The following is an 11,827-nucleotide window of genomic DNA, read 5'->3' as shown; positions in this document are numbered from 1 at the left end:
AAGTCATAACCTTAGGACTTAACTGGTTTCCTGTGGGAGGTTACCTCTGATAAACAAGTTTAAAAGCCAGAAATATTGTTTGTCTTGGCTAAAATTTGGCAATAAAATATCTGGAAAAATTTCCTTTAAGAGCTCCATTGTTAAAATCAATTTAACTGAAAAGATTATTTAGGCTATGTATGTACGTATATTGTCTTAAAGCCTCTCCTCTCTTTCTCTGTAAAAACTTAGTCAATTGAATTCTGCCTGTTTCTCCATTTGCTTTTGTCCATCCTTCCTTCATCTTTTCACTATTGATGCCCACATGAAAGGATCTAAAATAATTTCTAACAGACTGGGACCCCCTAGGGAAAACAGAAAAAGCACTAAAGACTCTGTTTTGGGAGGAATCTCTGTTTTCCTCATGGAACCCCCAGAGTTCTAAGTGGGCAGATTTCTATGAAAATCTAAAACTCTGCTCTCTATTGCATTGCATTTTCTGATGTTTTTGACTTTGGGGGGGCATTAGAAATTATATTATGAGAAAATTTTAACCTTGGTGTGTAATAAGTAGGTAAGGGATATGCTTTTAGAAATGGCTAATGGCAGTTGCTTACAGTGAGTGATTCTTACTACAGGGCAATACTCTCTTCTTTGTGTGTTTATGTAAGAGAAGTGTGCTCTTGGGCACTTAGAAGGCATGGAATGAGGGATAAGACTCCAGTGGGGGATGGGCTGATTGGCTTTGTGTTGCCCACCAGAATGTCCTTGCAATAAGGTGAACTGAAAAAGCATTTTCATGTCTCATCCCATAGTGTTTCCCTCTTTTATGATCCAGGATTCAGTATAAAAATAGGATCCTTGATTTTGGGGAATTTCTTCTGTGCCTGCATATTAGGCCCTAAAATTTGCATGTTTTCCTGGTCCTGTTCTTTAAAGGGTTCCACCCTGAAGCCAGTAATCCAGTTAAGAAACATATCTTTAAGGAAATCTCCATGTGTAAGACAGTCTGCTTTTCCTGGCTATCTTAACTGAACTTTTGCTTACACCATTTTTCTTTGGTTTGAGTAAAATATAAATTCTCTATTTCATACCACCTAAGAGTTGTCCCTTTAGAAATGCAAACTTGGAGATGCCTACTGGACAACTGTTTAGGGCAAAGAGCAGGTGATCAAGAGAATACTAACCAAAAATGAGGAAGAGATACTTTAGGAAATGATACATGAAGACTCTTATAAATCTACAAAATCTGCTTCTGTCTGTGTGTATGTCTATGTGATATTTCATATAAAATGTATAGAAGAGCTCTAATTGATTGGATTTAATGAAAAGTAAGTGCTTAAACCAAATATTTTATCAGAAAAATAGAAACTCAAATGCTTTTTACTTCATGGGACTTTAGTAGTGTTTTGTAAATAAAGGTGGCTTTAAAATTGGTAAAATAAAATAGAAACATTTTCAGAATGTAGACATTTAGTCTGAGTTAAGTCTGACACAGTCTGCTGGATATTTTAAGGTCATAAACTACTTCTATAACATTTTTGGTAATTGTATGAATTGTCTGTTTTAGAGCCATTAGATTTTAGATAAGGCCTGGGGATATGTGCTGTTAGGCAAGCAAGCCCCTTGGCTATGCTGGGAAGATTCAGACATTGTCTGCAGCTCTGTCCTTTTCCTGTGCTCTGTAATCTGATGTATGATTAAAATGCCTACTTACTAGGTTTTTCATTAAAAATAAAAATTGCTAAGAGTAAATGTTGTAACATATGTAATTTAGACTATGGGAGAAACAGTTTACATGCAAGTTGTATAAAGAAAGTAGAATGTGTATTTGGTAAAAGGTTATAAGAAGGCGTAAAAATATGGTTTTTGTTAAAGGGAAAATGATTTTTAGTTTAGAATTTTTTAAGAATTGTCTTAAGTTAAAAGAATAGTGGGACAAGACTGAAGTTGTAGAAGATTTTCAACTGATTGATCTTTTAAAGGAAGTTCTGCATATGACCGAGTTGATCAAAATTTGAAGATTGTTTAGTTTTTCTATAAATTAAACATTAAGATAAAAAACACAGTGATTCAAGGCCAGAATCTGGGCCCATGTCTCAGAATAACAGGGTTTCCTTGGAGCACTGATCTGCTCATTGATACAAAATTGTAAAGGGTTATAAAAGGCTTATGGAAATCTTACCTTATGATTAAATTGATTATAATTAGATAGATTTGTTTATAAGATTTTTTAAAAAAATTAGTCTTAATATCAACAATGCACTAATTTATAGGTGGAATTTGGTTTTCTCTTTTGAGTAAGATTTTTGTGTAATATTGAGAGATAATAAAGATTTTTGTTTGTATTTTGAGTAAACTACAGAAAAAGTAGGAAATTAAAAAAAGGAGGGAGAAGAGAAAAATTCAGTTGGCTTCATGCTGACTTTATTGGTCTTGTTTGGAAACCTGTTTTCTCTCTATCACAGAGGAAAAGGTTTTGCTTTTTTGAAATTTTTGAGTTATTATTTCAGCTAAATAAATAACCTGTGATCTTATTTTCTGATATCAAGTGTTTAAAACCTTTGATATTTGACAAACCTCCCCAAATCAAAATTTCAAGTTCTAAATTTAGTTCTTTTGACCTCATTAACTTTTTTTTAGATATCAGGACCTCTGAAGTCCAAAAGAGACATATTTGGCTTATTTGGTAAGTTAAAATTATACAAGAAGCATTGTCAAGTATGAAACAATGTTTGGCTTTCTTTGAGTAGTATTTGCATGAGTTTGTTATTGGTATGTATTCCAGAATTGTGTGAGACTCATAATTCTGATGACTGGGTGCATGTTATCAGTAAGAATTATGATTGTTATGTTAAATTGTTGTATGCCACAAAGATGAACATATTTCCTTGTCAATTGTGTGTTTGACCATGGCTATCTTTTGTCATTTACCATTATCATTTTACTTTAATTCTTTCCAAAAGGCAGTTTTGTGATCAGCTATAGGACTCTCATGGGTGTTTGTGAATTCTGGTTTCTGATAACTTTGTAAATGGTGTCATTGGAATAGGGAGAAAAGCTTCAAAGGTATTCTTGGAGAGCTAATGTGTTCATGAATATTGAATAGAAAAAGCATTTACTGCATGGACTGAATAGAATATTGAAATAATCTTTATAAATTTTTGCCTGAAACACTACTGATTCATTTCGTTTTGCTTTTCAGAGTTAAGAAGACTTTTTTTTGTTTTGAGCAATTTAGAGTTTTTAACAATTCAGTAAAGTATACTCTTGTAAACAACATTGAAAAGTTTCTTTCTCTTTACCTGATTTCTCCAGAATTTGAAAACTATTTGTAAGTACTCTACATTTATAGCAATATTGTTATTTGCATAAGTTCAACGAGGCTTTGACTGGAATGGCATGTTTTCAGATATGAGTAGACTGCTTTAAGGAATTGAGGTTGACTTACAGAGCTAATAATAACCAACCGGAAAAATTGGCCTCATTTCTTGTCTATGCAGTCTCTTTGCAGAGCTCTTGACTTGTAGTATGTACAGAAAGTTACTTTCTGACAGGCCCAGGAACTCCAAGTTATTTTAGAAACTTGAGAGTAGATGAATTCACCTGATTCATACAGGTATTTGCAGGCACAGATGAATTCTTGGCTGGGCTCAAGAGGCTTTTAAAAGGCCTAATCAGATATCTTATGAAAATATTCCTGCAAAGCCAGTTTAGAAAAAAGAGCCTATATGGCAAGTGATTATTCTTGCTGCACTTTATGCAAATAATCTGGCCAAAAATAATGAGACTGTAATTTATTTTTCAAAGACATTGGTCCTACTATGATTTCTCTTTGGTAAAATGGGGAACTGGAGAGACAAAATATGTTTCAGGAAAAAACTATAGTATACCTCTTATTAGATTCTAGCTTTGTTCATTGTTTTTGATTCTCTACTGATGACCCCATATCTGACTGATTCTCAGTGTCATTCACCTGGATGCCTCAAGATTTTAGGTCAGTTCTACAGGGACTCTGGAAGCTAGTGCTTTCACTCCTAATGTTAGTGCCTATTATTTATCTTATGGTTTGCTGTTGACTGAAGTGCTGTGCTAAAGCTGTGAATAAGAGAACTAATGTCTTTGCCATACAAACATTGGGATCTTAGCCAGGCACTTGTTAATAAACACAGACAACTCCAAAGTGGTTTTATTCTTCCCCAGATAGGCCCAAATTCAACCCCAACCATACTCCCTGTCATCAGGTAGAAGTTGGAGTGGTCATCAGCCTTCTACTAGCTTTATAGTTTACACCTTGAAGTATGCTCAAGCCAAAGAGGGGTCAAAGAGGGGTGACTGAAGCTGCATTTGAAAGAATATGTCAACAGAGAAGTTTAGCATGGTAGACTTCATATTGCTTCTATCCCCACATGCTGGCTGTCTTCATTTATTCCTGGGTGTATGCCAAGTTAACCATGGAAAAAAATTTCCTTTGTAGTTTAACTTTGAAGCAAGGACAATAATAATTGCCCCCTAAAAATGATCCCCTCCTTGTTCAGGGACCAAAGCTATCTTTGTAAGATTAATGTGAGACCACAGATTATGATTATGAGAAGGGCCTGGACTCTGCTAAAATGTAGGCATAGTTTAATGATAAGCAGCCATTGTTCCCTAGCTTGCTTTTCTATAATCCCTTGCTGCTCAGGAATCATATGGCCAGAGGTCACAAGATTTGTGACTTCCCCAGTTGCTCCTATAGATAACATTACTATTGTAGAACCTTAGATGGGTCCTTGGAGAGGTTTTTCAGACTTTTTTCATTCTGGCAATAGGCTGACCTCACCCAAACCCATGACTCATGATGCAAACAATCCTATATTTCCCACTCAAAGGCTAACTCAGTGCATGAGAACCATTTTCCACATCCCTGTGATTTTATCCCCAACCAATCAGAGGCATCTATTCTCTAGCCCCCTGCCTGCCACATTATCTATAAAATCCTGGCCTCTGAGTTATCAGGGAAGCAGATTTGAGTAATAAATTCCTTTCATGGCACTTCGGTGGCTCTGTGATTATGAAACTCTTCCTCCACTGCAATATTGCTGTCCCAGTGAATTGGTTTTATCTGTGCAGTGAGCAAGAAGAACCTATTGGTGGTTATAGAATTTATCTGTTAGCTTTTATTCTGTGCAAAGTCCAAAATTTGTTGGTTAAAGAATAACCACCAGTTATTATTGCTCATGGGCGTAGAGTCAGTCATATGAGTAGCTCTGCCACTTTTTGGTAAGAAATAATTGAGACATCTGTCAATGCAAAAATTCCTCTGCAAAACATACAGAAAAAAACTTCATTATCAAACTGGCCTTAAACCAGACAAAATTGTGCGTCGCAGACAATCCACTAAAAGGACTAAAAAGACAGAATAAAATCTTACTCAGTTACATAGTCAGGAAGATAAAATCCATCACATACGTGTTCTCATAATAAACTATAGTCCTCAAATATGCATATTGAAGTAAAGGGACCATTTGTCATATATAGTTAGTTGTATACTCATCTCCTAATTAAAATGTTAATGACTTGCCTTTATCCAAAAGCAAAATAAACTTTAACATCTTGATGACAAAAGGTAGCTTTAACAACTTGCAAACCTAGAGCAGAAGTTAAGCTAGTTAGGCTCCCACCCACCAGCCTCCTATTCAGGACTGACAGATAGCTGCACAGTCTTTGTTCATGATTACATTTCAAAGAGATGGCTTCTAGGTCCTTATAAAAATCATTCCTGGGTTTTAGAACTGGCAAGAGGCTTATTTAACATTTTAAAAGAAATATTTATATAAATATATATATATATTTCAAAGGACAGAGAAGTAATTTACAAAGAAAAGTTTTCTAAGTAGTGCTTTAAGAAAAGGGAGGGAGGTTTTTTTTTTTTTTTTTTTTGAGATGGAGTCTTGCTCTGTCACCCAGGCTGGAGTACAGTGGCATGATCTCGGCTCACTGCAATCTCTGTCTCCTGGGTTCAAGTGATTCTCGTGCCTCAGCCTCCTGAGTAGCTGGGATTACAGGTGCCCGCCACCAAGCCTGGCTAATTTTTGCATTTGTAGTAGACACAGGGTTTCACCATGTTGGCCAGGCTGGTCTTGAACTCCTGACCTGAGGCTATCCGCTCATCTTGGCCTCCCAAAATGCTGGGATTACAGGTGTCAGCCACTGCGCCCAGCTGGGGGGGTATTTTCCTCCACTTTTTGTCTCATGGTGAATGACATGTTTTTACTTTTGATTTGTATGTATCTTTACAGGATTGAGGCCAGGTTCATCTTGATCTGGAATGGGCTGGCACCTGAGTCTGCCGTAACCTGACAGTTATGTGGACTTTGGCTCATCTAGAGAGTCTTCACCCATGTGTTTAGTGCTTAGCTTGATGTGAGATCCTAACGAGGAATGTCATGTGTCACTCTTTATTTATTTGTTTAGCCCAAGGTTTCCACATAGCACTGGTGAGTTTTCAAGAACCAGTAGAAGCATTCAAAACTCCTTGAGTCTTATGTTCAGAACCAGCACAAAACATTTCACCAGCATTTTGTTGGTCACAGCAAATCATAGTGTCAGTCTAGATTTAAGGGATAGGGAAATAGTTTCTACCTTTTGATACAAAGAGTTCATGGATGCTTCAAATTAAAAAAAATACTGTTTCTTTGTGAGAAAAATCCTAACATATAGAAAATATACAATTTTCAAATACACTCATTGTGGTAGAGAGAGTTCTTAACAGTTACTTCATGTGGTTCTCAGATTTCTTACCTTTCCATGTGATGAGATTGAGATCATTTGCCTAATTCTCTCCAATGGACCACAATAAAGTGACATGTGTTTCTTACTCTCTGAGAGAGTCAAGATGAAGATCTGCCTCCTTCAACATTCTCTTTCCTTACTGTGGCAACTTTGGAGACCACATGGTCTAATTAGCATAAAACTTAGGAAGGCACTTTAGTTACTGTTATTAGTTTATTGCAAGGGATACAAATGAACACACAGGTAAAGAGGTACACAGGGTGAGGTCTAGAAGGGTTCCAAAGAGAGAAACATCTGTCCCATAGTGTTTCAGTGTGCCACACTCCTGAAATGTGGTATGTTCTTCAACTCAGAAGCTCCCTGAATAGCTTAGCAGTTTTATGGAGGTTTCATTAAGTAGACATGATTGACTAAATCATTGGCCATTGCTGGATTGCTGGAGCTCAATCTCCAGCCCATTTCCCATTCCCAGAAGTTAAGGGAGTGGGGCTGAAAATGTCAAGCTTGTAATGAAGGCTAGGTCTTTCTGGAGACCAGCCCACATTCCGTAAGTATCTAGGAGCCAGCCTTCCAAGAGTCACCTCATTAGAAGAAATGATTCTTCTATCACCCTTATCGATCAGAAAATTTCAATGGCTCCAGGTGTTCTGTACCAGAAGCCTGGACAAAGACTAAAGGTCTTTATTATACCATAGTGCTTTTCTTTTTTTTAAACATTTGCATTACAATTTTTTTCTAGCAATGTGTTTTTATTTTTTTGGAGATATACATAGGAGTGGAATTGTTAGTTGTATTTGATAATTCCATGTTTAACAATTTAAGGAACTACACAAGTATTTTCCAAAGCTGCTATACCATTTCATAATCACAGCAGTAATGCACAATGATCCCAATTTCTTCACATCTTAACCAACACTAGTTAGCGTCTGTAGTGCCTGTCTTTTTGATTATACTAACCTAGTAGTTATGAAGTAGAGTCTTGTTTTTATCTGCATTTCTCTAACAGCTAATGATGTTGAGCATCTTTTCATGAGCTTATTGGCCATTTGCATACTTTTTTGAGGAACATCTATTTGTACGTTTTGCCCATTTTGTGTTGAGTTTTTAAATCTTTTGATTATTGAGTTGTAAAGTTCATTATATATTCTGCATATAAGTCTTTTTCCAAGCTTATGATTTGCAAATATTTTATTTCACTTTTTAGGTTGAGTTTTTAGTTTCTCACGGGTATAGATTATAGCACAAAAGTGTTTACTTTTGGTGAAGTGCAATTTATTTGTAATTTTCTTTTGCATATTTTTTCATATAATATTAATGAAGCATTGCCCAATCCAAGGTTACAAAGATCTATTCTTATGTTTTCTTCTAGAAATTTCGTATTTTTAAATCTTAAAACTATGTCTATGATCTATTTTTGTATTAATTTTAGGTTATGGTGTCAGAAAGGAGTCTAACTGCATTTTTGGTATTGATGTATCATGTTGTCTCAATAACATTTGTTAGCATTAGCATTCTTATAAAAATCAATTGTAAAGAATTTGGACTCTCATTCCTAGCCTATATATATATCTAGGTAACCTATATATTATATATTATCTAGGTTACCTATATATTATATATTATCTAGGTTACCTATATATTATATATTATCTAGGTTACCTATATATTATATATTATCTAGGTTACCTATATATTATGTATTATCTAGGTTACCTATATATTATATATTATCTAGGTTACCTATATATTATATATTATCTAGGTTACCTATATATTATATATTATCTAGGTTACCTATATATTATATATTATCTAGGTTACCTATATATTATATATTATCTAGGTTACCTATATATTATATATTATCTAGGTTATCTATATATTATATATTATCTAGGTTACCTACATATTATATATTATCTAGGTTACCTATATATTATATATATAGGTTACGTATATTATATATATAGGTTATATAATATATATATATAGGTTATATATAGAGTATATATATAGGTTATATATAGAGTATATATATAGGTTATATATATTATATATAGGTTATATATATTATATATAGGTTATATATATATTATATATAGGTTATATATATATTATATATAGGTTATATATAATATATAGGTTATATGTATATTATATATATATTCATATAATGAGTGCAACACTTTCTTGATTCATTATGCCCATATACACATCCATATGAGTGCAACACTCTGTTGATTAGTGTAGATTTTTAGTAAGTTTGAAAATGAAAAGTGTGAGTCCTCAAACTCTTCCATTTTTTTAAGATTATTTTTTGATAAATAGCTTTCTTTGAAATTCTAAATTAATTTTAAGGTCAGTTTGGGAGTTTCTGTAATTTGTGAAATGTGTGCATCAATATGGAAAGTATTGCTTTCTTAACAAAATTAAGTCTTCCGGTCCATTAAAATTGGATTATTTTTCTAATTTATTTAGATATTAATTTTCTTCAACTATATTTTGTAGTTTTCAGTGTATAAGTTTTGTGCTTTTTTTGTTAAACTGATTCTTAAGTAGGTTATTCATTTGGTGCTATTGTAAATGAATTGTTTTCTTTATTGCACTTTTGGATCATTCATTTTTAGTGTATAGCAATACCACTGATTTATTTATTTTATATTATTTTCTGTTACAGATTGACAACTTATAGTTGTATACATTTATGTGGTATTTGGGGATGTAATAATTTATAATTACAATGCAAAATAATTAAGTCAAAGTAATTAACATATTTATCACCTCAAATTCTTATCTTTTTTATAATAGGAAAGTTTAAAATCCAAACAATTTTGAAATGTACAAGACACTATTATCTACTATATTCCTGGAACAAATTTAAAAAGCTACTAGAACCAGTAAAATAATTTGTAAAGTAAATACCATGGATTTTTATATACTGTTCTTGCATCCTGCATATTTTATAAATTCTCTTATTCATTCTAGTAGCATTTTTGTATATTCTATCAGGTTTTCTGTATAGATAGAATGTTTTCTGAAAATAGAGATCTTTGATGAAAGCTGTCACTGTTTCATTAAGTATTTTGCTGCCTTTTTTTTGGTAGATGACTGTTTATCATGTTAAGGAATTCCCTTCTATTTCTTTTTGAAAAAATATTTTTATCATAATCAACTATTAAATTGTAAGATGGTTTTTTCTGTAACTATTGAGATGATTATGTTTTAGTGTCCTCATTCTGCTAATATGTAATAAATCTGTTTGAATTATCTCATTGTTATTGAGTCATTTTTAGTAGCTTATGCCTTCCTAGGAATTTATTTACTTACAAAGTTACTCAATTTATTAGCATATTTTTTTTCTTAATAGTACTCCTTTTTAATTCTTTCTTTTTGTCTTGTGAGGTCAGTAATAATGCTCTCTCTGTAATTTCTAATTCAGTAGTATTAAAGTCCTTTTAAATTTTCTAATTTAGTAAAAAATTGTCAATTTTCTTGAACTTTTCAAAGAAGCAGATTTTGGTTTCATTAATTTTCTTGATTGCTCTTTTATTCTCCATTTCATTTGTTTCTTTGTAATCTTTATTATTTTCATTTTTTAACTTGTTTTAAGTTTTCATTGCTGTTTTTTTTTTCCCCTGTGTCTCAAGGTGCAAGACTATGATAATGATTGAACATCTATCTTCTTTTCCAACAGAGGCATTTACAGCTATAAATTTTCCTCTAACTGCAGATTTAACTGCATCTCATGAATTTTGCTATGTTATATTTTCATTTTAATTCAGCTCAAAATAACTTCTCTTTTCTCTTTGATTTCTTCTTTGACCCAGTGGTCAAAGAAGTAGGTTTATTTAATTTCTATATATTTGTCCAAATTTCTTTCTGCTACTGATTTCTAATTTCATTGCATACAAAGTACAATTCTTTCAAATTTATTGAGGTTCAATTATCGTCTAGAAAATTGTCCATCAGAGAATATTTCATGTGCATTTCTGATGACAATACATTTAGCTTTCCTGAGGTAGAATGTTCTGTGGATGTTTGTTAGGTCTGGTTTTACAGTGTTCCTCAAGGATTCTATTTCCTTCTTTCTCTTCTGCCTAGTTGTTCTAGGCATTATTAAAAGTGAGACATTGGGTGTCTCCACTAGTATAACTGAATTGTTCATTTCTTTCCCCTTTATTTCTTCCAAGTATTTTTGTTACATATTTTAAGCCTCTCTTTCTTGGTGTATTTATATTTATGCTTTTTATGTCTTTCTGATGGATTTATATTTTATTATACAATGCCATTAATTATTTCTCTTAACATTTTTGGTTTTAAAGTCACTTTGTCTAACATTTGTATGGCCACTTCAGTTTTCTTGTGATTGCTATTTGCATGATCTATCTTTTTTGTTTGTTTTTTATCCTTTTACTTCCAATCTGCCTCTTTTCATCTGAGACCTACAACCCGGACAAAGCATATAGTTGAGTTTTGTTTTTTTTTAATCCAGTCTGATCATTTTTGTTTTTAATCAACTTACTTAATCCAATCACATTTAATTTTATTATTGGTATAGATTTAACCCTACCATTGTCTTTTTGTGTTTTACTTGTCTCATATCTTATTCGTTCCTCTAGTCTTCCTTTATCACTTTCTCTTGCATTAACTAAATGTTTTCTAATGTAACATTTTAATTCTTTTAGTGTGTTTTCTTTCTGTTGCATTATATCTTTAGTGGTTGCCATAGGACTTACCCTATATGTCTTAATTTATCAGAATTTACTTCAGATTTATACTAAATCTAATGAGATTATAAAAGTGTTACTCCTGCATAGTTCTACTTTCTTCTTTTTGTGCTATTATTGTTACACATAGTCCATTTATGTATGTTATAAACCGTATAATACATTGTTTTAGATATCAGTTTTATAATTTGATGTCTTTTAAAGAAGCTTAGAGAAGAAAGGAGAACAAGTATATATTTATAGTGTCTGTTACATTAAACTTATAATTTTCCATTTCTGTATCTTTTCCTTTCTTCCTGAGGATTTAGTTACCATCTGGTGTCATTTCCTTACTCCAAAACAGCTTT

Source organism: Pongo abelii, chromosome 14, assembly GCF_028885655.2.
Source record: "Pongo abelii isolate AG06213 chromosome 14, NHGRI_mPonAbe1-v2.0_pri, whole genome shotgun sequence".
In the NCBI taxonomy this organism is placed as follows: Eukaryota; Metazoa; Chordata; class Mammalia; order Primates; family Hominidae; genus Pongo; species Pongo abelii.
This window is presented reverse-complemented; position numbering follows the sequence as displayed.